The 25779-nt window shown below is 42.6% G+C and overlaps 2 long non-coding RNA genes across 2 annotated transcripts; one reads left to right on the forward strand and one right to left on the reverse strand.

Annotated features, from left to right (window-relative positions):
- Positions 1 to 7406: 7406 nt before the first annotated feature.
- On the reverse strand, positions 7407 to 9297 carry LOC131502309 (uncharacterized). Its single transcript, XR_009257003.1, has 3 exons — positions 9144 to 9297; positions 8946 to 9044; positions 7407 to 7457 (listed from the first exon to the last, which is right to left on the reverse strand). It is a non-coding gene; the product is annotated as an uncharacterized LOC131502309 (long non-coding RNA).
- Positions 9298 to 20334: 11037 nt separating this feature from the next.
- Positions 20335 to 25553, forward strand: LOC131502317 (uncharacterized). Its single transcript, XR_009257005.1, has 3 exons — positions 20335 to 20416; positions 22749 to 22871; positions 25418 to 25553. It is a non-coding gene; the product is annotated as an uncharacterized LOC131502317 (long non-coding RNA).
- Positions 25554 to 25779: the final 226 nt, after the last annotated feature.

Below are 25779 nucleotides of genomic sequence, written 5' to 3' on the forward strand. Positions count from 1 at the left end.
ACATTTTTCATGATGTGTGTAATAGCAGTTCTGGGCTGACTAGGCAGGGGTCCAATTGTGTTCATTTTGAGCTGAATTCAAAGTTTTGAGTTGGAAGAATTTTTAAGAGCATCTCTTGCAACTCCCTCATATCACAAATGAAGGACACTCAGAGAACTTACGTCCCACACTAGTGCAGAAATAGGACTCTTCAGCGTATGTAAAAAAACAAAACAAGACAAACTAAACGAAAAGACAGTCATTTGCAGACTGTTTAGTCCTGACTGTCCCTAGGAGCTGTGTGGCAGGCCATTTAACCTTTGTGTCTCAGTTTCCTTTTCCGTAAAATAAAGGCACAGAACCAGGTAACAGCTAAGATCACTCCAGCTCTATTTTATTAGGCTCTCTGCCTCTAAATGATTATTGCTTTGGTTTCCATTTGCAGGCAATTTTAAGGCTTCTTGTGTGCTTTATTGTTCATTCATCTTCATTAAGTTTATAAATGTGTTTTACCTTTATGAGTGTAAAAGGAATTAAAATTCAACTACAGAACAAAAAGTTAAAACTCCACTGTGAATGTAACAATCAAAAATATAATCCCAGACAATAAGAGAACACAGAAAAGTGAAAACAGTTGGAGTATTAAGGTTGTAGAGCTATGAATAATTTGTCTTTTTAGAAAAATGTTTACAACCATTGTATAATAAACATAAACTCAAGAGGATGAAAAAGTCCATCTAAAAGGCAAAGTTGAGGTTAACAAGTATCAAACCACAGCCAGCTAGTGATTTTAGGAGGTGAACTGAAAGCAATCAGCAGACCCTCAAGCACTCACCCCCAGGTCCCCCACTCCTGGTATACCTCAGCCTTGCAATAAAGCTTCCCATTTTTCAGGATATTAAATTTGAGTTCAGGGAAAGCCAGACATCATGTAATCACAGTTTGGAATTACAGTGTATATCTAATAAAAGCCCACAGAACTTGCCAAAAGAAAAAAAAAAAAATCAGAATCTTTTAAAGAGCTATGTGTTTGCTAGGAAGAAGGGAGGTGGGAAAGAAATCATGTGTAAGGGAAACCTTTTCACAGAACCAAGGCAGCTCCAGACCAGGCATAGATACTGGCAGATAGCTTAAAATAGGGACTCCTCTTCTGAAGGAGAGGAAGGAAGAGGAACAGGAAAATAGTCTCCACCACAGAGTGAAGACATCTTTGTTCAGAGTGGACCCAAAGGAGGTCCAGCCCACCCTTTTCTCCTGCTGCCATGCTGCTCTGTGGAGAAGGCAAAATCCTCTGACTGCTACGTAAAATGAATGAGCAGAGTTCTGATGATTCAGCACCCTATACATTTGGATTAACTCTACTGGAGACACAGGGCCAACTTCATAGGCAGCTATGTGGTCACACAAGGCTCTGCACACAGAAGGGTCCCGGTGCTTGGTTTAATCCTCTGCTGTCACTGTTTTCAAATTATTAATAATTTATGAACAAAGGACCCCCACATTTTCATTATGCACTGGGCTTCAAAACGGATGTAGGTGGTTTTTGGCTGGGCATCTTTATGAGGCTGTTCATACTACTACATTCTTTTCTTGGGCTGCTGCTCCAGGATCAAAATGTTTGACATGCTTAATCATGACCTAATGGACTTTGAGTGCCTATGTCTTCTTGCATGTTCCATATACAGCCTGTGGGCCTTTTCCATGGGGATTCATCCTCTCGTCCTCAAAATATCCAGGTCAGAGCCTGTTCCTTGTCATACCATCCAGCATGCCTTTTGTCTCTTCCCCAAACTTCCAGAGTCTAATGCTCTTTTTATGTGGGTGCTCTATGAATACACTACCCTCCTAGATAGAACCAACATTAAAAACGGTTGGGTGTTTTTTAAGATTTTGCGCAGGGGCAAAGATTAGTGTAAAGTGCTGCTCTGAATGCTTCATGTTGTCCTTGATCAGGCCTGTATGTGGCAAACAACAAAAAGGCCCAGTGTGCTACTGAATCTTGCTCAAACTTCTGTTGATCCTTAACACTTGGTCTTCTGCACGTCAGAATCTGCTTTAAGTGGTTCCTTCGAGTGGCTAAAATACAATGATTTAATGATAACTCTGGACTATTCTGCAGCCAAAAAATCTATGGGCTACCGCAGGAACTGGCAACCTCCCCACCCCATCCACATACAAAAGGCCTGAGGGGGATGGGAATAGCCCTGGGGTAATATAGCTCCTTTACCATTCCAGCAGTCTTCCCTCCTACAACTGAGGGCAGAGCCGGAAAGAAACAAAACACCACTGTGCACAGAAATGGGGCTTACTGCCTCAAGGGGAAGGGGAGAAGTGGGAGAAAGTGGAAGACAGGAAGAAACACATCTTGCAAATTTGGGAAACACTTCTCAGTATCAATTTACATTGTGTCATCCCAGAAATTAATGTGCCCACTGGGTAACACTGGCAAACACAATGTAAGAGGTGAAGGAATGAGCATTCTTGTAGCTCACCATGGTAGAAATAATGGAAAATGAATCTGACCAGTTGACTTCGGGTCTATTACCCTTCTCCACACAACAAGGAGCCCTCCTTTCTGGCTGTTTTGTGAGGCTTAAACAGCAACTGGAGTCACTAACCATTTTGTGAAGACCCAGATGGTTTCTGTAGACCAAATTGGAGGGTGTGGATGGGAATGGAGTTTTCCCTAAGGAAATGGGTGTGCACCTGAGGGCCAGTGAGCTACTTGTGACCCAGGTTGGGAGTACGAATCTGTAAGGGGTTTTCTTCCTGTGAGAAGGCCTTCATCTTTGAAGTGCAGCCCCTTTGAGATTCAGGGCAAAGTCCAAATTAGGTAAAGTCCTGGCATTTCTTCTGCTATTGAAGGGCTGGAAAAGTTTTCCCTTTATCTCTCCTGGGTTCTTTGACTGGTCTAATAATTAAATTGACAATAGATTAACAGGAAAAAAAATTAATTGTGTGTATGGGGAAGCCCCATAAAAATATGAGACTCAAAGGCAGGTCAGCCAATTGAGGCTTATATGCCATCCTGAGCTAAGGAGTTGGACAGGGGCCTGGGGCTTGAGAGAGGATGAGGGCAATTCTCAGGAAGATAACAAGAGGAGATGTGTGGTAATTAGATGTTTGCCATGACCGTACAGATAGGCCAGATAAAGTTATCTCCAGTAAAGCTCTCTTTCTGGGCCAGCCAGGCCCCCTATCTTAACTCTTTTAGGCAGTTAAGGGAGAGGCAAAAGTTCTTCCTGAGTCTGTTGGGTCTTCATTGCTTTTGGCTCAAAATAATCCACATGCCAAAGTGACACATTTTGGGGTGGCATATTCAGCTCCCCTTCAACATGTGGTTCCTTTCAAAACCATAGAACCTTGGATGGATTCAAGGACAGAGTGTCAATATCTGGCCCAAGGGAGGGACATCACCCTATCAAGTAGACCAAGACGCAGAGGGCTAAAAATAGCAGGTAAAATGAGGCTCTCTCCTTCCCCCATCAGTGCCCTCTGAAAGAGAGAAGTGCTGAGATTGGACACTCAGGTAACCCAAAGAAACTGGCTCACTGTCCAAGCCTAACAGGGAAACTGCACTGCTTCTGTTCACTTTCAAAATGAATTCTGTGGGAGGAGCATTCTGCATCAAATCGCCATCCAATTTCTAAAACACACATGATAAAGATGACCTTAGCATTTCCCTCAGCTTGACCAACCTTTGGAAATGTAATCATCAAAGGAGATAGCACCCCTGTCTCCTAGTTCCTGTGGGAGAGTGAAAACCCAACTGCTGTGGAAACCATGCTCCAAGTCGTAAAACTACAACTTGTTGTAAAGATATGAAAATTTACTTTTCCTTAGGGCAAGCCAGTTAGCAAACACGGATGGCCCATTGTCTCTTTTCAATGCTTGAAAAGCATTGGATCATTGTCTCTTTTCAATGCTTGAAAAGTCTACCACCCTTTGTTTCAGTGGAGTTGAGTTCAGACTGAGTTCTGGCCTCTCTCTCCTATTGTAACAGCCTTGAATAAAGTCTTCCTCGGGTGTTCAACTTGGGCCCACATGATGTTTGCTTTGACACCAACTGTGTAAATACTGTCAACCAAAATGTGTTGTGTTCCTGCAAACCCTGACTGCTTTGCAGATGAAAGATCAATGAGGCAAAGTATCTCTTGGTTTGTGTATCTCTGTGGAGGATCCCGGGAAGGCACATCTGGGTCAAAGCCAACACAGGAAGGAAGGACGTCACCAACCACTCTTCATAACCAGGACATCTTCAGGGAGCAAAAGGGGGTCGGCTGGAACTGGTCTGCTGCCCAAAGCACAGCCTTCCTAGATTCAACAAGGCCTGATGGAACACTCACCTCACCTCACACCAGGTACAGCTCCAGGCACTACAAATAATAATCATTTAATTCTTACAATAACCCCACGAAGCAGATTTTATTAATAGCCCCATGTTTTCAAGTAAGGCACATCTCTGCCACCACAAGGAAACTCGTTCAAGCTCACACAGTTGGCAAGCCGATAAGCCTGGCATTTGGTTCCAGCAGCTATGTTTTAATGCCAAATTCTGCAGCTAGAACCAAGGAGCACAAAATCCCAAGGCATGGTAGTAGGCCCCGTGAGACCTGACCAGTAAACCAGGTCTATTTTAAAGAAGTCTCCAAGTTTCTACCAGAAAGCAGTCCTCTATTTCGGAAGGAAAGTAGCCTGTGACGACCCATACAGCATCCACCCACCATGTCCCCTATCCTATAGGACATGCTATTCTGCACCAGTATAAGGTTAGAGGGCATTCCTATATAAAAAGCTCTGTAAATCCTTTCTGTAAATCTGCTTTCACACTGAGCATATGCCAGGCAGTTCCAGGAGAAAAGCCTGTTTTTCTGCAAAGGGTTGTACAGAGGTGGGAGTGTCTGAGAACAATTGAACAGTACCTGAGTTTTTTCCTCCCTGCAGTTCTGAAGCTCAGAATGACCTTGGGTGATCTCTGCAGTATATGTTTAAAATGAAATAGTGGCTTTGACGGCCAGTAAGGGCAGACCACATTCACATTCAGCAAGCAGAGTACATTTTCCTTTCTCTCCTTTGTTCCCTTGCAACCTACTTGCCTCCCTTGCTGCTTCAAAAAGTGCAAGAGAAGACCACCTTGGGAAGAGTGAATGGATGCTTGCTCGCACAAAGGAAATAAGGCCAAGTGAAGTTGTAGCTTCACTTCAACTGCACAAAAACGCGTTGCTGACTCCCTGAGGACCTCTGTGGAGCCCCAGGAGGTCTCTGCATGGCCCACCCGGGGCCAGGCGGGAGGAGACCTTGGCAAGGCACCCAGCTCACCTCATCATCACACGCGGAACCTTCCTTTTTCCATCTGTGAAAAGTGAATCACAATATCTGTGCTTTGTACTCTCCAGGGCTATTACGAAGCTCAAATGAGATAATGTATGTAAAGCGCTTTGTAAACTGTAAAATGCTCTACAAATGTAAGGGATTATTATAAACCACAATACAGCGATGTTTTATGTTTTTATAAAACTACTGGCTGGAACTGCAGGAAGGGGAATCCCTCTGGTGATTTTTATTTTGGAAACAGGAGGACTTGGGTTTGCTTCCTTGCCAGGAATTGGATTCCTGGCAGCAGCTGTTTATTCCATTTCGCTGGGCGACGCACATATGGCTGCCACGCGCCTCCTGCGGAGCTGACAATATGTACTGCTTTGTTTGGGCACATCAAGGAAAAGCGTCTTTTCGCCTCCCTCGCTATTCCCAACTTGCCAAGTCTAACACCTAGGAAATAGAGACTTTCAAGTCGCACTTCACCACAGCAGCATTTGGTTTTTTTAGATGAGATTTTTTTTTTTCCTCCTTAGCAACCAGAAATTTACAGGCGACTCTCACCATAAAAATAGCGTTCCCCTGAGCTGTTTGATGCTGCTTTTATAAAGCTTTTGCCTTGGTTAAAATGAACATGATATTAATATTTGTCCTGGGACTGGGTTTGGACCAGCTGAAAAGGATTAAGCTACGAACAGGGTCCTTTTTCCGAATCTCTCCCGCGACTGATAGGCGGGGGGGCGGGAAGGGGGGGGGGAAGGGGGGGTAGGGGAGGGCGGTGGTAGGCAGGGAGCCGAGGTAGCAGCGTGCCCAGCTGCTCTGCACAAATACCTGCCCTGGTGCTTTGTTGCAGGTAGCCACTCGCTGCAACCTGAGGTCTAAGAACTAGTACTTGCTTGTAAATGTCAAGAGGAATTATGAACCTTTGTAGAAAAGTAACTGTTTGACTAATTTCCGGTTCCATGGAGCAAATGCACTACCCTATGCATTTAGAATCTGGTGCTGACAGCCAGGCTGTGGCAAGCTTCAAGGTTATAGGATCATAAATGGGATTAGATAACCCAGACAGTGTGGCTCACGCTCTAGCACTTTTAAAATATTATTAAAACTCCAGAACAAGGGCAAACAATTTTGAAGGGAAAGTAAGACATAACAGACCCTCAACAGGGAGACAAAAGAATCCTGGAGATGGTACTAAGGACTTGTTAACCCCCTGGAGCATTTCTAGAGTACATTTTAGTATAAATAAATATTTTAGAACATAAGACATAAGGAAGCAGGTCATGATTTATAGCTTATAAAGATTTTTCTGTTAGATTTGAGCCATGGTAAAAAAGAAAAAGGACAAGGAAAGTCTACAGAGAAAGCCAAAATTGACAGTAAGAATTTGCAACTCCAGATAGCAGAATTCAATGCACCACCTTGAAGGCTTTGCATTTTAAATTATCTGTTTCTTTTTAATTGACCAGATTAATTATTTCCACCTTGCCACTTGGCAGATAGGTCACTGTTCCTTTTCACAGCATTAATGAACCCATTCACTTTTGCTCCATGTAATTAAGACTGTGAGTTACAGATCACATTCTTAAATTGGCTTAGTGTACAACCAGCTCCGTTTTTATTAAACAAAATATATGACATCAGGTATTTCTCATTTAAAAAAGTGTTGAGTTTCTATGGAGTTTTCTTCCAGTTGTTGTGAGAGTGGTGACTTTGTTCTTTCTATTTTTTTGGAAAAGAAATACAGGCCTATAAAGGTTGTAGCATCCAGGGTGGTGTATCATTCTTAATGTACTCACAGTCTGGTGATCTAGAAGACAGCTGATGGATTAATGTTCAAGTATTTCTTTTTTTTTTTTTTTTTTTTTTTTATAAATACACTTTATTTTTTTTTTAATTTTTTCAACGTTTTTTATTTATTTTTGGGACAGAGAGAGACAGAGCATGAACGGGGGAGGGGCAGAGAGAGAGGGAGACACAGAATCGGAAACAGGCTCCAGGCTCCGAGCCATCAGCCCAGAGCCTGACGCGGGGCTCGAACTCACGGACCGCGAGATCGTGACCTGGCTGAAGTCGGACGCTTAACCGACTGCGCCACCCAGGCGCCCCATTGTTCAAGTATTTCTATTGCCACCAAAATTCTGACCAAGGCCTTTCATGAGCTATTTGAAAAGAAATAACTTTGGTTATATTGTTAAAGTTAGTTAAGTGAAATATATTGCCCTCTTCTGTTAGCTTTATTTCTAGGCCATTTAGGAAACCCTAGGAACATTAATACAGTAGCGGAACACAGTAGAGAAAGCTTTGTTTGTGGTGTCTACAGCCCTCAAGAGAGCAAGCTTTAATTTAAGCCAACTCAAGCTGTCTCCTGAAGCATTTGGCTTCCTTCAGGACTTCTGGATCTCAACCCTGCTTCTCAGAGGAGCTAAATTTAGAACTAAAGTTTAAGGTGCTTTAATCTTTCCAGGACCTGAATGAGATTTTCTCCATGAAAATAGGTCTGGTGGAGCACCTAATCAAGAGGAAGACTTTGGACACAAGTCTTAATGGTGGTCATCTTTGCTGCTGGCAAAAGACTAGCAACACAAATTCAAAATATTAGTAATAATGGGGCATCTGGGTGACTCAGTCGGTCAAGCATCTGACTCTTGACTTCGACTCAGGTCATGATCTCACCATTCATGAATTAGATCCCAAGTCCAGCTCTACACCCGATAGTGCAGAGCCTGCTTGGGATTCTCTGTCTCCTCTCTTTCTCCCCCTCCCCAACTTGTGCTCTCTCTCTCAAAAATAAATCAACTTATGGGGTGCCTGGGTGGCTCAGTCGGTTGAGCTGTTGAGCATTCGCCTTTGGCTCAGGTCATGATCTCACGGTTCGTGAGTTCAAGCTCCCTGTCAGGCTCTGTGCTGACAGCTCAGAGCCTGGAGCCTGCTTTGGATACTGTGTATCCCTCTCTCTCTGCCCTCCCCTGCTCATATTCTGTCTCTCTCTCTCTAAAAAATAAACATTAAAAAAATTTACATACATAAATAAACTAAAAAATTGGGATCAAAGATATACCAACTGGTATTTTTCTAATTCTTCATTGCTTTGTGGAAATGGAATCTTCTAGTCACACATAGTAAGCTCTAATTACCGTGGCAAAAGTGCTCAAGTTTGTAACATAACTTACTTCCTACTTTTTTTAATGAAACCTCCATTTTGCAATCTTTTGTCCCACAGTTGCAGGACTTTATGGTGTTCTTTTACTATTGAGGTTTCAGGTAGTTAACTGCTATATTTCCTTACAACCCAAAATGCAAGTGCAGTAATGATCTCCATGTGCTTCAATAAAGGCACGTTGGCCTGTGGTTATGTTTTAAATAAGTGCCTACACACACATACTCACAGACAGTCACAAAGTCAGCAGGAATGGCGTTTCATCTTGGTCTCACTGTGGGCAGACTGTGGTTGTGACAAGAAACATACAAAGCTAATTACAGTGTGGCTTAGCAAGGCTCTGTCTTTTGCACTAAAAGGGACAGCTTAAATGCGTTTCACCCATTGTTGGGATGGCTTGAAACAGTGTGCAGTCTTTATATGAATAGGACATTTCAAATTCATGTCATATGAATGTGTGGGTATAGAGGTGATAGGAAGAGAAATATACCAATTTCAGGAACTGAAGTCCTTATACACACTGTTGGGAGTCCTCTTTGGGGCTGGTACCCAAATTGTTCTGTGCTGGATAAAACTGAAGACTGGGGCACTGGAAAAGCACAATAATAAAAGAGAAACATTCTCATACAAATGAAGCTTTCAACTTCCAGGAACCTAACCAAACTAGGAAGCCCCCTCAATACATTACCAGTCCTGGCTGGCCAACTTCACCACAGGGACAGAGTCATTCCAAATGACAGCAAGTCCATCTCTCTGCTTTCCCCTCCAGGAATAGGCTGCCAAAAGCAGAAACATCTGCCTTGGGGAAATCTTTGGGCATCATAAAAGTTCCCTGCTCCCCCTTTAACCAGATTTTACTTCTGTGCTGGCACAAGAGGGCTGCCAGACACAGCACTTGGGAAACCTACATGCTGTAATGTAATCAGCTGCTCTCACTTCCGGTCCTCTGGAGCCACATCTTTACTAAGACCTCCCCTACTTGCTTCCCTCTCCCCTCTTCCCACAATTAGCTTATCTCATTTCAGGATGGCATCTGGATTAGGAGCCTTTGGGACAAAGCGGGAGAAAAACAGGAACCAGAACTAGATTAGGTTTTGAGAGTTTATCCCACTATATAAAATCCTGGATATGCCATTTAAAAATAATCATCATAAGGGATCTATTCAGTGATTACAATACTAGTTTTCAGTTTTTCCCTGAAAAAGAAGAAAGAGAACATGGCGAAGCCACGCAAATGTCCTTGTGACCTTCTGCTCAGAAGTAGCATGTGTCATGCCGGTCATATTTCATTAGCCAAAGAAAGTTATATGACCAGGTCTGATATCAATAGGGTGAGGAAGTATAATTCTGCCCCAAAGAGAAGCAGCAAGGTATTTTGAACAATATTACAATATTGCAGTCATATTCCAATTATCACACATTTAAAAAAATTTTTTTTAATGTTTATTTTTGAAAGACAGAGAGAGAGAGAGAGAGCACGAGCGGGGGAGGCGCAGAAAGAGAGGGAGACACAGAATCCGAAGCAGGCTCCAGGCTCCTCAGCTGTCAGCACAGAGCCCGACACAAGGCTCAAACTCACAAGCCGTGAGATCATGACCTGAGCTGAAGTCAGACGCTTAACCACCTGAGCCACCCAGACACTCTTCAAACAAATATTTGAAGTTTAAAGTTTAGAAATTAATGAAAGTGAAAAAGGAAAGTTATAGGGAATAAAAAGATAAGATCTTGGTCAAACTTGAGTAGCTAAAGAGAATTGAATGTCTGATTATAACAAAGGCTGAGCAAAGGTCCACATCTGATGAATTGCTTAGAGTGTTTTACAAATGACCTGTACAGAATCTGGCAGAACTGACCATCTAGAACTTAGAACTAAGGTGCTCTAAAGAAGTGAGATTCAGGTAAAGTACTCACCGCCGTGTGGGTGCAGAATAAGAAAAACTACAATCATTTGCTAATATTGGAAGAAAAGCTCTGCATTTTCTGACAAACACAGTTCATCAATATGGTTCCCTCTATAACAAAAGACATCCAGGCCCAAATGGTGGTTCCCAGCAGTTTGGTGGTAGATGTGGCCCTGAAATAAGTGTGTGGCCTGAAAAGAAGAAACATAATTTTAATGGGGCCAGTCCCAAAGCACAGGCAGCTCTGAGAGCTAGGATGTCTTGGACGATCACTTCTACTCAGCCAGTAGCCTGGTAATGGAATCTTCTTTCAAGATCAATGAAGAGCTGAAAGGTTCCTACCCATTTGCTTAAGCCTCACTCAGCTAGCTAACAGCTCTGAGCAGGCTGCATCTCCTCTGTCCACCATCACCAGTGCCCCTCAGCTAGTTGATAAGAGAGAACTCTGGCTCAAAAGGCAAATGTTTCCACACCTGCTTCCACATTTGCCTGGATTGCAGTGAGTGCAGTCAGTTCAGAAGCCAGCCTAAATTGTTTGCCTCTGCGTCTAAGTTTTCGGCTTTGCCTAAACACAAATCTGTACTCCAGTAAAATCCTACTGAGGCCCAGCTTCAGGCTGTCACACAGATCCACTGATCCCTGGATGGCAGCCTGAGTGAATGGCAGTTCATGACCCTATGAGCTCTCACACCCAGAAACACTCAACTCAGTTGCACACTCACTGACAAGCAGGTGGAATCCTGGTTGCAGGCTATTCACATAACAGCACCTGCCATTAACTGGAAGCCATGTAGCAAGCCTGTGCTGACATGTTCTCAGTGGCTCTTTGCCCTCTCCCCATCTGAGACATGAGGAAGATTAATTGGAAACATTCCTGTTAGAAACCTACCATCTTGCAGCGCCTGACTATTCCTTTGCATGCATTAATTCCACATCCATGGATTAATGTTAGATTCTTTATGGGGGGAACTGATTTTGAGGATAAGGTCTAAAGCTGCCTTGAGGAAAGACGAAGCTCATGAGATGTACAGGTATGAAAGAACTGGATCATATACCAGACCAGGAGAATGGTTTCAAGCTGAAATGTTTCTAAGGTTAACTGAAGGACTGTGTCACCTCAGGATGAGGGGATACACAGTGGTGGATATGCAGTCATGCCAGCTACCCTATGCTGTGGAAAGCCATAGGGGTCCACTGTTTTTATCTTTTAAATACTTATCTACTCAGTACTTTTCTCCCCAAATATACCCTGCCTTCTGGAAAGAGTTAAACTCCAATGGCCACAAGAGTGGGAACATGTTTGGCCTAATCATAGTAACATATACACTTACTTTCAAGATGTGGACAGATAATCCAACTGGGACTAACTGGAATCCTTCCATGAGATTTTTAAATGATAACTTGCCTCTTGGATCAATGAAACTGATGGTCCCACATTTGGGCACCTTGACAGGAGGACTGTGATCATGGTATTTCCTTGGGGGATGATGGTGGGGATCAGTGAAGTAGGCACAGGACTAATATGTCCAGTACAGGTCTGAAGATAGAAAGAAAGAAGAAGCAAGGACCATATCTTACTCTTACTTGCATCCCCAATGCTTATATGGTGCTACATGTTTGATGAATGGATAAATTGCATGAATGAACATGTGAGGCAATAAATGAAATTAATGAAGCAGAATCAAGTGCTATTCAGAAGACAATTAGTCTAACACCAGGACAAGAAGGAATTGGGACACCACTCAGCAGCCCTCTAGGACCAGAGCTGTTCCTGGCACAATCTTGTGTTCCTGGCCTCCAGACCCTCCCCTTGCAGGCTGCCTTCTTGGAAAGCGAGCAAGGAAAACCGTGTGTGCCAGGTGTTTCACCCAGAACCTTCCTCTGGCAATGAAAACTACCCCCATGCCAATGACAGGGGTTTGACCCAAAAGGCCTCTGGAATAGGAGAGGACTTTAATTGTACTCTCTAATTAATCTTGGGTTTGACAAGAGTAGCTGAGAGCATCAAAAGTCTGTCATCAACCAGATGCTTCTCCTGAGCTCTAACAACTAACAAAGTGGTCAACTATGTTAAGGAACAAGAAGCCATAAAATTATTTAACAGTCCAGTGCCCTTGTCAGAGAGATATGGATTGCAAGGTACTAGATGTGCACCCAGGAGGTGAGTTTGAGTTTGAGTTTGACCTGGAACAAGTCACTTGACCTGTAAGGCCCTCCTTTTGCTTTAAGATAAAGATAATCCCTTCTGTCCTCCCCATACCTCATTTGTAGGGAAGACCACTTTAGTCAACATTTATGAAAAGAGTTTGTAAACAGGTGAAACACGGGTGTGAGAGATTATTAACTAGCATCACCAAGCAATTAACAAAAAATGGACTGGTGGTAGGAAAACCTGGAGGTAAAAAGGTCAGTTAGGAGGCTGCAGGTCGCCACCTCTAAGCAACGCTAACTTGAGCCAAGGCAGAAGTAATGGGAATCTGAAAGGGGGCAGGATCTCTCCCTTAATTTCCTGCCCATAAGGAGCATCTAAGTTGTTTAATAAATCAATAAATAAATGAAGCATAATCAGCAATCCTTTGTAATGAAACCATTTTACTGGGGTGCCTGGGTGACTCTGTCAGTTAAGCATCCAACTCTTGATTTCAGCTCAGGTCATGATCTCATGGTTTGTGAGTTCAAGCCCCTCATCGGGCTCCAAGCTGGCAGTGTGGAGCCTGCTTGGGATTCCCTCTTTGTCCCTCCCCTGCTCGTTCTCACTCTCTCTCTAAAATAAATAAACTTAAAAAAAAAAAAAAGAAAGAAACCATCTTACTTATCAAAACACTACCTGTTACAGTAATTTCTAAATTCTGAATTTCACTCCTATTGTAACACCAATGAGTTTGGAATGTGTTTTATTATTGCATTTATCACCCTGATTTAATGTATTTGTTAAATTTTACATCTCCTCTTCTAGACTTGAATCCCTACAGGGCAAGGGCCATGTTTTATTAATAGTTGAAATCTCTCTTGGTACCTAGCACCCTGCTTAATGCAGCGTTTGAAGGATGAATGAATAATTAATCAGATCACTGTGGATTAATTATTGCAAATCATCACAATAATCTTGCAAGGCAGGTATTTTCACTCCCATTTTGCAGAGGAAGAAACTAAGACTTAGAGGTTAAGTAAATAAGTTACCCTCAGTCCCACAGTCTGGATTCAAAAGGCCTGCTCTCGAGCCCACACCACCTCTGCCTGTTTCCTCAGTGCCCAGCTAATAATAACAGCTCTGGAGGGGGTGCGTCCTTGTGATTTTGCATTCATTTTCTAGCTGCTGAACTCCTATCCAACCCTGTACTTGCCTTGGTTGGACATACATTTTCTTTGGGGAGAAGTGAAAGGTTCGCTGGGAGTGAGGCACTATCGTGAAGACCATGGGAAGGACTGAGTTTATAAGTCGTCTTCTGAGAATAAGCAGCTTCTTCTGGGCCAAGATTCTCAAGGATAAAGCCTAATACAAACTTTTAAAAAAAACTAAGGGAAGTGTGCACTGTACTGAACTTGAGGAAACCTGGAACGCCCCACCTTGTCCTGTGGGGTCTTCCCTGTTTGGGGACAAGAAAAACATGGAGAGAATGGCAAGGGACAGGACTCTACAGCTGTCAGCTAGGAAGGTGGCTAGCAAAGATTGTCTACATAGGAAAGGAGGTTTCTAGTACCACTACTGGTCTAGAATGTACAGTTTTTAAAGGCTGCTTGTTATTGGTAAGGAAACCAAACTAGTCTTATCTGTCACGTCCCTGTTTTGTTTTGTTCACATATCAGAAGCACATCTGAGCTGCCTGGTACCGCTAATACACTGATGCTCAAATATGTTCTTCTAATAGGGTACCCAGAATTCATAGTGCTACTTATAGAACACCATTAAAAATTACTCCCTCTCATTGTAAATTTCATCATACAAACCAGTGACAATTTTACTGAATCAAGTGGTACCAGGCACTAGAGATTAAAGGGTATTTAACTGAACTCAGAGAGTACAGAAGAGTATAGAATGTCAATGTAAAAAAGGGTATAAAATGTAAAATGTATAAAATGCAAGTGTGTCCTTCCTGAACGGCTATCCATTTGGCCACCCATCCCACTCCCTCCCCAGAGGGGCACTTTGACAGTTTCTTATGTATCCTTCCAGAAATGTATCCATGTTCATATAAGCTTGTTTAGAATATGTATATCCTTTTTTAAAAAAAAATAATGAGTTCATATTATAGATGTACTTTTGTACTTTGATATATCCACAAAATACATGCTATAAACAATATAAACTATTCATTATTAAACAGTTTTGAATGAAATAATAAATGAATTATGAATGAATAAATGAATGACACATACTGTATGCTTTGATATGGTGCTAAAATGATCATCTAGCTATAAACTATACACAGACCTTGCTCTTATTTCCCAATCAGTCCCACTTTCTGGTTTTTGAAAGGTGACTACCCTGTCAGTCAAGTAGGAGCATGTGAGCATTGACTTCCACCCCACTTCTTCATCCAGAAATCCCAAACAAATGGGTCTAGGAAAGAGAAGAAGCAGTTTTGGTTTTTCATTGACAACCTAAGCATATATCTCTAAAATCTCACTAATTTACTTGAAACGAGTCTGAGTTACAGGCTAATTTTTTTTTAATTTTTTAATGTTTATTTATTTTGAGAGAGAGAGAGAGTGCATGCACTCAGGAGCAAGCAGAGGAGGGGCAGAGAGGGAGGGAAACATACAATCCCAAGCAGGCTCCCTGCTGTGAGTGCAGAGCCCAACACTGGATTCAAACTCATGAACCAAAAGATAATGATCTGAGCTGAAATCAAGAGTCAAGACTCTGACGCTTAACGGACTGAGCCACTCGGGCACTCCTACAGGATAATTCTATACATAGACTGTCACTGATACTAAAAACATTTTTTTCTGAATAAAGTTCAGGCCAGGTTCTTAATTAGGGAAAAAGCAAGATTCCTATGCTACTTATTCAGTCCTGTGCATATCAACCTATTCTGAAGACTTTACATCAGATTCCTATTAATTACCTTAGCAAACACCTGGGCTGCCAAAACAAAGACTACCTTCATTCCAAGCCTGTTAGTGTAAAGGAATGAAATCTGACCACATTCCTGAGCTATAGCTCTCAGGGTCTGGAGCTTCTGCACTTCTCTGCTCTAGTCTCTCCACCAAATTCCACACTGGGGGAGGGTGGTGCATTTGGAGGAGCTGCAGGAAGTACTAATCTAGGGAGGGTGCTGACCTGCAACCAGTCCTTCCAGGTTGCAATGCGCCATGGAAATCCCTAGAATCTCAACCTGCCTCTGGGACCTCAGAGTGGGAAGCCCAACCAAGGCTGACTTCATGGTCTCCTCATCTTCACCCTTCCCACAGGCAAGCTCCTGACTCCTGCCTGACTCCCTCCTCAGTCCCTACTATGACATCCTGCTGGCCAAGCAGCTAGGGTTCCCATCAGGGGTGGCCCTCTGTACCTCCCATTCCAGAGAGTACCCCAGGATGCCAATCTCTACCACCCCATACCACAAAGGGACAAAGATCTTAACCAACTCAAAGGTCCGGGGGTGGGGGGAAGGAAACTGGTATCTGGAAGGTTCTTCCCTACCCAACTGAGATCTGTGGGAGTGTGAATGTAGGAGAGCTCACCTTTTCTCCACAAAGGAATCAGACACATAAGCATTAATATCCTGATTCTTTCACTCAATAGACTTACAGCTGATGAGGCTCCTTGACTTCTCTCAGCCTCAGTTTCACAAACAACAGAATGGGAAGGACATCACCTATTTTACGGGACTGTTGTAAGAACTAAGCTACATATAGCCTGGTGGTTCCCAGTGATAGACCATAATGCTAATATCCATTTTTGCAGCTTGGCCTTCATCTTTATAATAGGACCCCTAACCTTGGTTAACCAAGTCTCTCCCCACTGATAAGAATCACTCTTGTAATGTATGTGTATCAAGTAAGGAGAAGATATACTGTTTGTACTCCAACTGGGGGCATGTTTGGTTCTTCTTTGTATAAAATACAAGACAAGACTAGTTGGAGTTTCATACGGTTTTTGTCTTGTGCAAACATGCTTAAGCACTATGGATTAAAACAGCAGGGTTTGGGTAACCCCACATGTTAAATGATGTGACAGTTGACCAAGCCATTGCCTTGAACTTTGAAACAGATAAAGAGCCCTAAAGTGACTCCTGGTGATGCCTGAGTTTGCCTCAGCTAACTACTCCATCAATCATGATGCACTTTTCAAGGCATGAGATTAAAGGTTAGTCTCCCTGTTCTCTCCCTTGTAAACAGAAAGATACCCACATACCTACAAAGGGAACTGACCATCCAAGGAGGTGTGTGATAAGTGCCAAAGAGTGGCACAGGCAATACTCTGATAGTATGAGCTGAACATCTTACTACCAAGCACAGAGATTTTAAAATTGGCCCTTCCCCACCACAACTTCTATGTTTTGAGCTGAACTTGAGCTGAGTTTTAGACCTTGAGGTCAGTTATTTATAACCTTGTCTATTTATAATCTTGTCCCTCACTAGAAAGACAACCAAGTTCCTCAAAGGCTTTCCTGATGGCACCTAGCATAATATTTGGAACATAGTACATGCTCAATTAATGATAAAACAAATTCACACTTCAGGCTATAAATTGTCTGATTTTTAGACCAGGCATGTATATTGGGATAGGTAGCAGGTGCCTGCTCTGGGCAATCCTTTTTTTTTTTTTTTTTTTTTTTAAGTTTATTTATTTATTGAGAGGGTAGGGGGAAGGGCAGAGAGACAGAGAGATTGAGAGAGAGAGAGAGAGAGAGAGAGAGAGAGAGAGAGAGAATGAGAAAATCCCAAGCAGGCTCTGTACAGTCAGTGCAGAGCTGCTCTGGGCAATTCTAAGGCTATTGTTAAGAGATAATGATCTCCCTTTGATATTTCTTTGTAGAAATACAACACAAACATCTGGCAGGGTGTGGATGGGGACAGAAGTGGGGGAGGCCTCTTTGTTTAAAGGAAACTCAAAGGCTTATAGAGATAGAAGTGAGTCCTGATCCAACTACTGACAGATGTTCTGCAATTGCTCTTGGCTGCTGAAGACTCTGAGAGCTGAAGTTCCCAGGTGGGTGCAAACCTGCCTGAATGTGATCAGGAAGGCCATTCATTAGATCCCCCAAACCATTGCCAGAAGCCAGTTTCAGGGTTCCGGGCTGGGGCTGCCTTTCTGGGTACACCACCTGGGCCATGAGGCCTGGAATATTACCTTGATGGCCACATCAATTTGGCAGAAACAAAAAGGCACTGAGATATCAGGCAAGCTGCTATTAGTGTCTGTGTTTGTGATCTTCTGGCACTTGTAGCCCATGCTGGCTGGCTTTCTAGCTTGCCCTGGCACTCAGGCCTGGCATTTCAGAAAGTTCTGGCAGCAGAACCTGCAAAATAGTAACTTTAAAAATTGTGGAGAAAGCTAATGTCGCATTGGCAAAGCTCACCTGGGGCCACCTCCATCTGTCGGCCCCTCTCTTTATGGCTCTCCATTTTACTTTCTCTTTAGTGGTCCAAGCCTCTGTTGCCCATTCCATGCCCTCACTGGGGAGAGGTCTGTGGTCTTCTACTGTCTCCTGGTTTATGACTCCCTCCTCCTTACAGTTTGACAGCTGGGCAAGACAGCTGAAGTAATTCCCATAAGGGTTGTCAGCTAAGACTGGAGTGGAGAGGAAATGGTTTAGAATGCAGTGCACATACCAAACTCCCTACCACAGATGGGTAGAGGGGCCTGGGCAGAACATGAGATGTTCATAATGGGGCAGCAGGAGTGATCTCAGGTCTCTTCTGTAGTCCAAGGCAGACTGAACAGAGATAGTTGTGCCATATAGGGCCTCTCTTGTTACCCTCTGGGCTTCAGCTGCAGTTCCTTAGTTGCAAGCAACAGAAAAAAAGTATGTTAAGTTTTAAAAAAGGGATTTGCTGAAAGGGTACAGGGTAGCTCACAAAGCAGAAGAGGTTGATTAGCTTAGTCTTAGGAAGGGCAGAAAAAGGGAAGGTCTTGGGATCAAGGTAACAAGGCATAAGCACATATTAATCCCTTCAGAACATTTTTGTACCAGCTGCAAGCTGTTCAACTTTCCTGGTGAATCTTATTGGCTTTCCTTGGATCAAGTGACCTAAACAAAGCCAATCAGGTTGGCCTACTTTGATTGACAAGGAGTTCACTTGTGAGAGACAAAGTAATGAAGAGACCTACCAAGACCTCACAGAGCACAGGGGAGGGCTTGTCCTCAAAGGGAAATAAGAGTTTTTCCAGGAGAAAGTTGGTCAACTACTGGGTGGCCCAAAGCAACAGGTGTCCATCACTCAAACCCAAAGAATCCCTTTCTCTTCACTCCCACATTTGCTCTAACTTGCCACCAAATGGATTTTACTGTGAGAAATATGGTGGAGGAGGTAAGGGAGTCAAGGACAGGAAAGGACCCATTACTGTTGGCAAGTCCAATAAACTTTGACAGGGGAGTCTTGGAACTGTTTCTACTTCCTTGAAAACCAGAATTAAAGTTCATTCATCCAAGCCAGAAACTTGGGGGAAACCCAGATGCTTCCATCTTCTTTCCTCTTCCCTCCAAATCAGATTGGGTACCAAGTTCTTTCACTTTATGCCCTGAACATTTCTCATCTCTACACAACCCTTCAGGCCTCCAGCCTCTCATCTGCCCAGGGCCAGAGCCTCCTAATCCATCACCTTGCCTCCAGGACGCTTCCTCTAATACTCTCTCATGCTGCAGCCAGAGAGATCACTTGGGAACCCAAATCTGATCATGTCTCTCCTTCTCAGGGGCTTCCATTGCATTCAGGAAAGACTTGGCGCACACACAGGGCCCCTTGATTAGTCTCCAGCTTACTTCTTCAGCCTTCTTGTAAGTTTCTCCTTTCTTCACAACTTTCACATGAAGTTTCTTGAAGCACTATTAGTGCTGACTAATTGTTTGCATTGAAGAGGTGGATAAAAGAGTTATCTTCTCACATTGCCTAGATTTTAAGGGACTGAATTGTGTCCCTCGAAATTCATATGCTGAAGCCCCAATCCCCTGTGTGACTGTATTTGAAGAAAGGGCTTATAAGGAGGTAATAAAGATTAAGTGAGATCATAAGGGTAAGACCCTAAAATAATAGGATTTGTGTCCTTATAAGATGAGGGGTGCCAGAACTCTCTCTGTCACGTGAGAACACAGTAAGAAGGAGGCAGTCTGCAAGCCAGGAAGAAAGCCCTCATCACAAATTGACCCTGCCAGACTTTGATCTGGGACTTCTAGCCTCCAGAATTGTGAGAAAGAAATTTCTGTTATTTAAGCCACCCAGTCTGTGAGATTTTGTCATGGCAGCCAGAGCTAAGGGGCAAATTGTGAAAGAATCCATGTAATCCTTGACATCTCTTTGAAGTCTTTTTTTTTTTTTAGAATAAGTTTTGGTATTCTTGCATTCTGTCTCATAATAGTCGTATTTGTTTTGATATATATATATATATATATATATACACATACATATACATATATATACACATAATATATTATATATATATATATAATATACATATATATATATATAGTTTTAAGACATATGCAGTGAATCAGGCCATAGTGATCTGCTGACTTCTAGTATCCCCAGCCCACCACACCCCATTCCACCAGCAGTTTCAAAGCCCACATCAGCTGTTCTCCTCAAAGCTTTTGCACACTTTGTTTTCTGCTAGAACATGCTCTCCCCACTCTCTTTTGCCTAACTGGTGAACTCTTTAAAGCAAAACTTAGTTGTTGCTTCTGCTTTTAAAATGCTCCTGGCATCACACCTCAACGTGGACATCTTCCTTTGTGCGCTCACTATGCCTTCTGCAGATGTACAGCCCTTTATTACTCCCACGCATGTTTATGTTTGACCCTACATAATTGTAAGGTCCTTGATGGCAGGGAGGAGGTCTGATTTATTGGCATGTCCCCAGGGCCTAGAAGATGGAGAAGCACAAAGTACATGCTTGGTAAATGTGGAAGAATGAATGAGTGAATGAATGAATGAATGAACTCACAAATGAGTTTATAAAGCAGCAGTTATTTCTGTGGGATATTCTTAGGGATAGTGACAAAATGTGAAATGTCTCACAAAGATGAAACGTGAAGTCTCTGTGGCTAAAGCAGCTCTGAGCAACTGAGCTGCTTCACAGAAGTGGGGGGATGGCTCAGAGGGTCTCCTGAGATTTCTGGAACTTGCATTGGTGAGCCTGCTCCCTAAACCCTCGTTGCCTCTCCCACTAAACCCCCTTTCTGAGCTCTCTCTAACGTAGAAGAGCCCCTTAGTTTCTCATGCTTGAATTATCATTTATTTAATTAGGACAGTGGCCTAAAAGCAAGCCCCTCTTTAATCACTCTGCATAGCAATGCCAGGGGTATTCACTCCACCCACAATGCTACCCCAATCCTCCACATATGTGGAGAACTGGGTCGGAGGAATTTAAGCTTTTCTGGTTTCCAGCCTCAATTTATTTCTCTGTAATAGTCAACAAAGTGAACTGGTTCTAGGTATTCCCAGGAGTGAATTCAAGGGATGAATTCCCGGCCCTCAGGGACTTTCTATCCTTGTAGCCTTATCTACCCCACCTCCCTTCACCTTCCTTCCTCACCTGCTCCCCATTACCTGAACATACCTCTTCATTCCCATTACCTTGCCTTTGCATAGGAGTGTATCTTTTCCACTACTAGAATGTACTACCTGAAGGCCAAAATGGGTTTCTGTCTCCTACTGGGTCTTGCTCAGTGCTCTGCACAGGGAACTCAAGGAATACTGACCAAAGCAAGGAAGTTAGTTGGCAGGGAACAGCTTTGTGGGGCTCTCCCTGAACTTGTTGGCTTCATTTCCCACTTCCCAAGATCCCCACTTCTTTCTGTGCCTCTGTCTGGGTCCTGTAGGCTGAGGCACTTGTGCTGATCTGTCAGTTTAGGATGATGCCCTGCACCAGGGTGATGGGGGAAGGACCCAAGTCTTGAAGGTGTCAGAAGGCAGCCATTTTCTTTGAAGTTTGATAGAACTGGCTAGGTCTTTCTTTCTTTCTTGATTTCTCCAGAATAGAGAAACTACATATATATATATATGTATAATACATATATATATATATGTAGTTTCTCTATTTATATATATTATACATATATATACATATATATACATATATACATATATATACGTATATGTATAATATATATAAATATATTTGTATATATTATACATATACGTATATATATGTATATATGTATAATATATATATAATATATAAACTACATATATATGTATATGTATATATATAGTTTATCATATACATATGTATGTATATTTAGTGTACATAGTATATACAGTTTCTACACACATACAACATACACATACTCTGAAACATATTCTAGCTAGTGGGGATTCTTTTTATTTTTGTGAGTGACAAGGATGTTAGAGCAGAGAGGAAAAATAAAGCAGCAAGAGGACCTCCAAAGAGCTGGGTGTCCTCTCAGGAAATGCATTACATATACATGTGTACACATGTATGCACACACAGAGGCACACAGGCCAGGGAGCCCACAGTATGCACTGCCACTAGAGTGGAGTCACAACATAGGTCTCATGAACATCATGTCCAGATGGCTTCCCTGGCAGAGCAGAGTCAGACAAAACCTACTCAGAACACACAGACTGTGCAGGTTGTGTCTCTCCTTCACAGCAGAAGTCACGACCAGCACCATTTCTCACTATCTGTAGCCATTCATACCGCAATCTGCCAGAGGGGAAGAAAGGGAAGCAGTTCACTGACATCATTATCACTTGCTCAGCAATGTGGACTCCTCCTCTAAACTGGCTTTCTTGTCTGCCAAACATGGCAGCCAAGATAGCTCCTGCACTGAGACCAAACCAAAGAAGAGAGGAATTTAAGAAAAAAAGTTAAAATGCTCCTAGACAGCAAAGCCCACAGTGCTCTGGGGCCACATCCAATTAACTTAGAGCCTCTGATGTCAACAGCTTCCAAGGCTGGCATGGTGCATTCACAAACACATTCCAGGAGAGTCAACATGATCTGGTGTTGACACAGGCCCATAACTGTCAGAGGCAGTAATTTTCAATTTATGGATGCCATAAAGCTTTGGCAATATGATTGCTACAATGTGTGGTGTGTTTTTGACAATAAGCAGGAGGTGGGGAGTTGGGAGTACTGGCTCCACATTTGGCCAAGGACATGGGCACATGAGGGCAAATGTGTAGTGACTTCTGCTATTGCAAAGGAACTGCAATAGTAGTTCCAACAATGAATTTAACAATGTTATGTGGTTCTCTACTAGCAAACTCTAGACTTCTGCATCAGACCAAAGGTCGTTACTTATTCAAGAAACATTGATCACCACCTATCATGTGCCAGGCAAGTAGTGAAGAATCAGCACAATGGAAGCACAAGAAATGGAGAAGTTAGTGTACATGTGCTTAAAAATAGAGAGGAGAGAACTTAGATTCATAGTCACACACTCATTTTTAGGCTATTCCAAGCAGGAAAGGCTTTTATCTTTAACAAAAAAAGAAAAAGAATAAAGGTTACCACTACCTATCAGAATGGCTAAAATCCAAAATACTGGGGCGCCTGGGTGGCGCAGTTGGTTAAGCGTCCGACTTCAGCCAGGTCACGATCTCACGGTCCGTGAGTTCGAGCCCCGCGTCAGGCTCTGGGCTGATGGCTCAGAGCCTGGAGCCTGTTTCCGATTCTGTGTCTCCCTCTCTCTCTGTCCCTCCCCCGTTCATGCTCTGTCTCTCTCTGTCCCAAAAAATAAAATAAACGTTGAAAAAAAAAATTTTAAATCCAAAATACTGACAACACCAAGGAAATGGAGCAGCAGGAATTCTCATACACTTTTGGTGGGGATGCAAAATGGTACAACCACTCTGGAAGACGGTTTCTTATAAAACTATACATTCCAGTATTTGGAATATACATTCCAGTATTCTTGGTATTTACCCAGAGAAGTTGAAAACAAAAACCTGAACACAGATGTTTTTTTTTTTTTTATTTTTTTTTTCAACGTTTTTTATTTATTTTTGGGACAGAGAGAGACAGAGCATGAACGGGGGAGGGGCAGAGAGAGAGGGAGACACAGAATCGGAAACAGGCTCCAGGCTCCGAGCCATCAGCCCAGAGCCTGATGCGGGGCTCGAACTCACGGACCGCAAGATCGTGACCTGGCTGAAGTCAGATGCTTAACCAACTGCGCCACCCAGGCGCCCCTGAACACAGATGTTTTTAAGGCAGCTTTATTAATAATTGCCAAAACTTAGAAGCAACCAAGATGTCCTTCAGTAGGTGAATGGATAAATAAACTGTGGTACATCCAGGCAAGAGAAATATTATTCAGCAGTAAAAAGAAATGAGCTATCAAGCCATTAAAAAGACATGGAAGAAACTTAAATTCATATTACTAACTGAAAGAAGCCAATCTGAAAAGGCTACATGTTATATGATTCCAACTATATGACATTCTGTAAAAGGTAAAATTATGGGGACAGTAAAAAGATCAGTGGCTGTCAAGGGCTTAGGGGAAGGGAGGGATGAATATGTGTAACAAGAGATTTTTAGGGCAGTGAAATTATTCTGTACAATGTCATAATGGTGGATACATGTCTTCATACATTTGTCAAAAGCCATAGAAGGTACAACACCAAGAGTGAATTCTAATGTAAACTACGAGCTTTGATTGATAACGATATGCCAATGTTGGTTCACTGACTGTAACAAATGTACCATTCTGCTGAGAGATGTTTGTGGTGGGGGAGGCTGGTGGTCGGCAGGGAAGGGAGTAAATGAGAACTCTCTATACTTTCTATTCAATTTTGCTCAATTTTTGTGAACCTAAAACTCTAAAGAATAAAGCCACAAACAAATGAATAAATAAGAGAAAATGGCATTCCAACCTGTGAACACTTGAAGAAAGGAGTGGATCTGATAGGTAAGTTTCTCAGCTAAGGCCCTGATCAGATTTCTTAGGTTCTTTTTGACATGGAAATATTGTGCATTTTTAAAAGTTTATTTATTTATTCTGAAAGAGAAAGAGAGCAAGTGAGAATGAACAGAGGCAGGGATAAAGAGAGAGGGAGACAGAGAATCTCAAACAGGCTCTGTGCTGTCAGCACAGAGCCTGATTTGGGCCTCAAACCCACAAACCATGAGGTCATGACCCGAGCTGAAATCACAAGCTGAACGCTTAACCAACTGAGCCACCCAGGTGCCCCAGAAATATTTTACATTTTTATGCTATTATTTATTCTGTATGTGAGTATATAGCCATATTTAGAACTGGGACAGTGGCTCCAATGAACTTGTATCCAGCCCTAGGAGTTGGGCCATTACTTCCAACCCAGGAGCCAGAGGAAGTCTACACAGGGGAGCTGGTGCAGACAAGAGCTCCCAGTGTTCCACTGCCATGAAGAATTATGTCTAAGAGTGAGAATGCTTGTGGCACCTGGGTAGCTCAGTCGGTTAAGCATTGGACTCTTGATTTCAGTTCAGGTCATGATCTCACAGTCCTGAGATTGAGCCCTGTGTCGGGCTCTGTGCTGAGTGTGGAGCCTGCTTGGGATTCTCTTTCTCCTTCTCTCTCTCCCCTTCATCTCCCCTGCTTACACTCACACTCATGCTCCGTCTCAAAATAAATAAATAAACATTTTTTAAAATCTTTAAAAAAGAGAGTAAGTGATGCTTGACCAGGCACAGGAACAGTAACATGGCTGTGATATATTAAGTGAAAAAAAAGTATTTTGCAAAAGAGCATAAATGGGATGGTTCCAATTCTATTCAATCTTAGACAAAAGACATACCAGCTGTTAACAGTAGTTGTCCCAGGATGACAAGCTAATGTGTGATTTTTATGTTCTGCTTTATGTATCTCTATATTCTAAATTTTCTATAATAGAGATGTACTATTTTTAAATAAAAAACATAAGAGAGAATGATCTTCCATCAACAGAGTTGCCATCGAAGGTCTGGGTTTATCAAGATGAAAAATGACCAGCTGGTAAACCTCCCTAACATCTGACCCAGAGTGAGCTTCTGAAGAAGGGTTGGGGGACATCTGGGTCAAAATTAAAACTGTGCACATGAGAACATAAAACCATGTGCTGTTTTTAAGTTGTTTTTAAGTCAATCACTTGGGCCATAGCACTAAGGATCTGCTCAGTTCTTGTCCACTCCCAGGAGAAAAGAATCAAAAGAGCACAAGTATTTGAACATGGCAGGTTTTCCCATCAAGGCTCAACCTCTTCATGCATGGAAAGAAAAGGCTCTTTCCAAACCTGTAAAGGGCAAGCATGGTAGTGTCTGCAGCCCTAAAA

This window comes from Neofelis nebulosa, chromosome 2, assembly GCF_028018385.1.
Source record: "Neofelis nebulosa isolate mNeoNeb1 chromosome 2, mNeoNeb1.pri, whole genome shotgun sequence".
Classification (NCBI taxonomy): domain Eukaryota; kingdom Metazoa; phylum Chordata; class Mammalia; order Carnivora; family Felidae; genus Neofelis; species Neofelis nebulosa.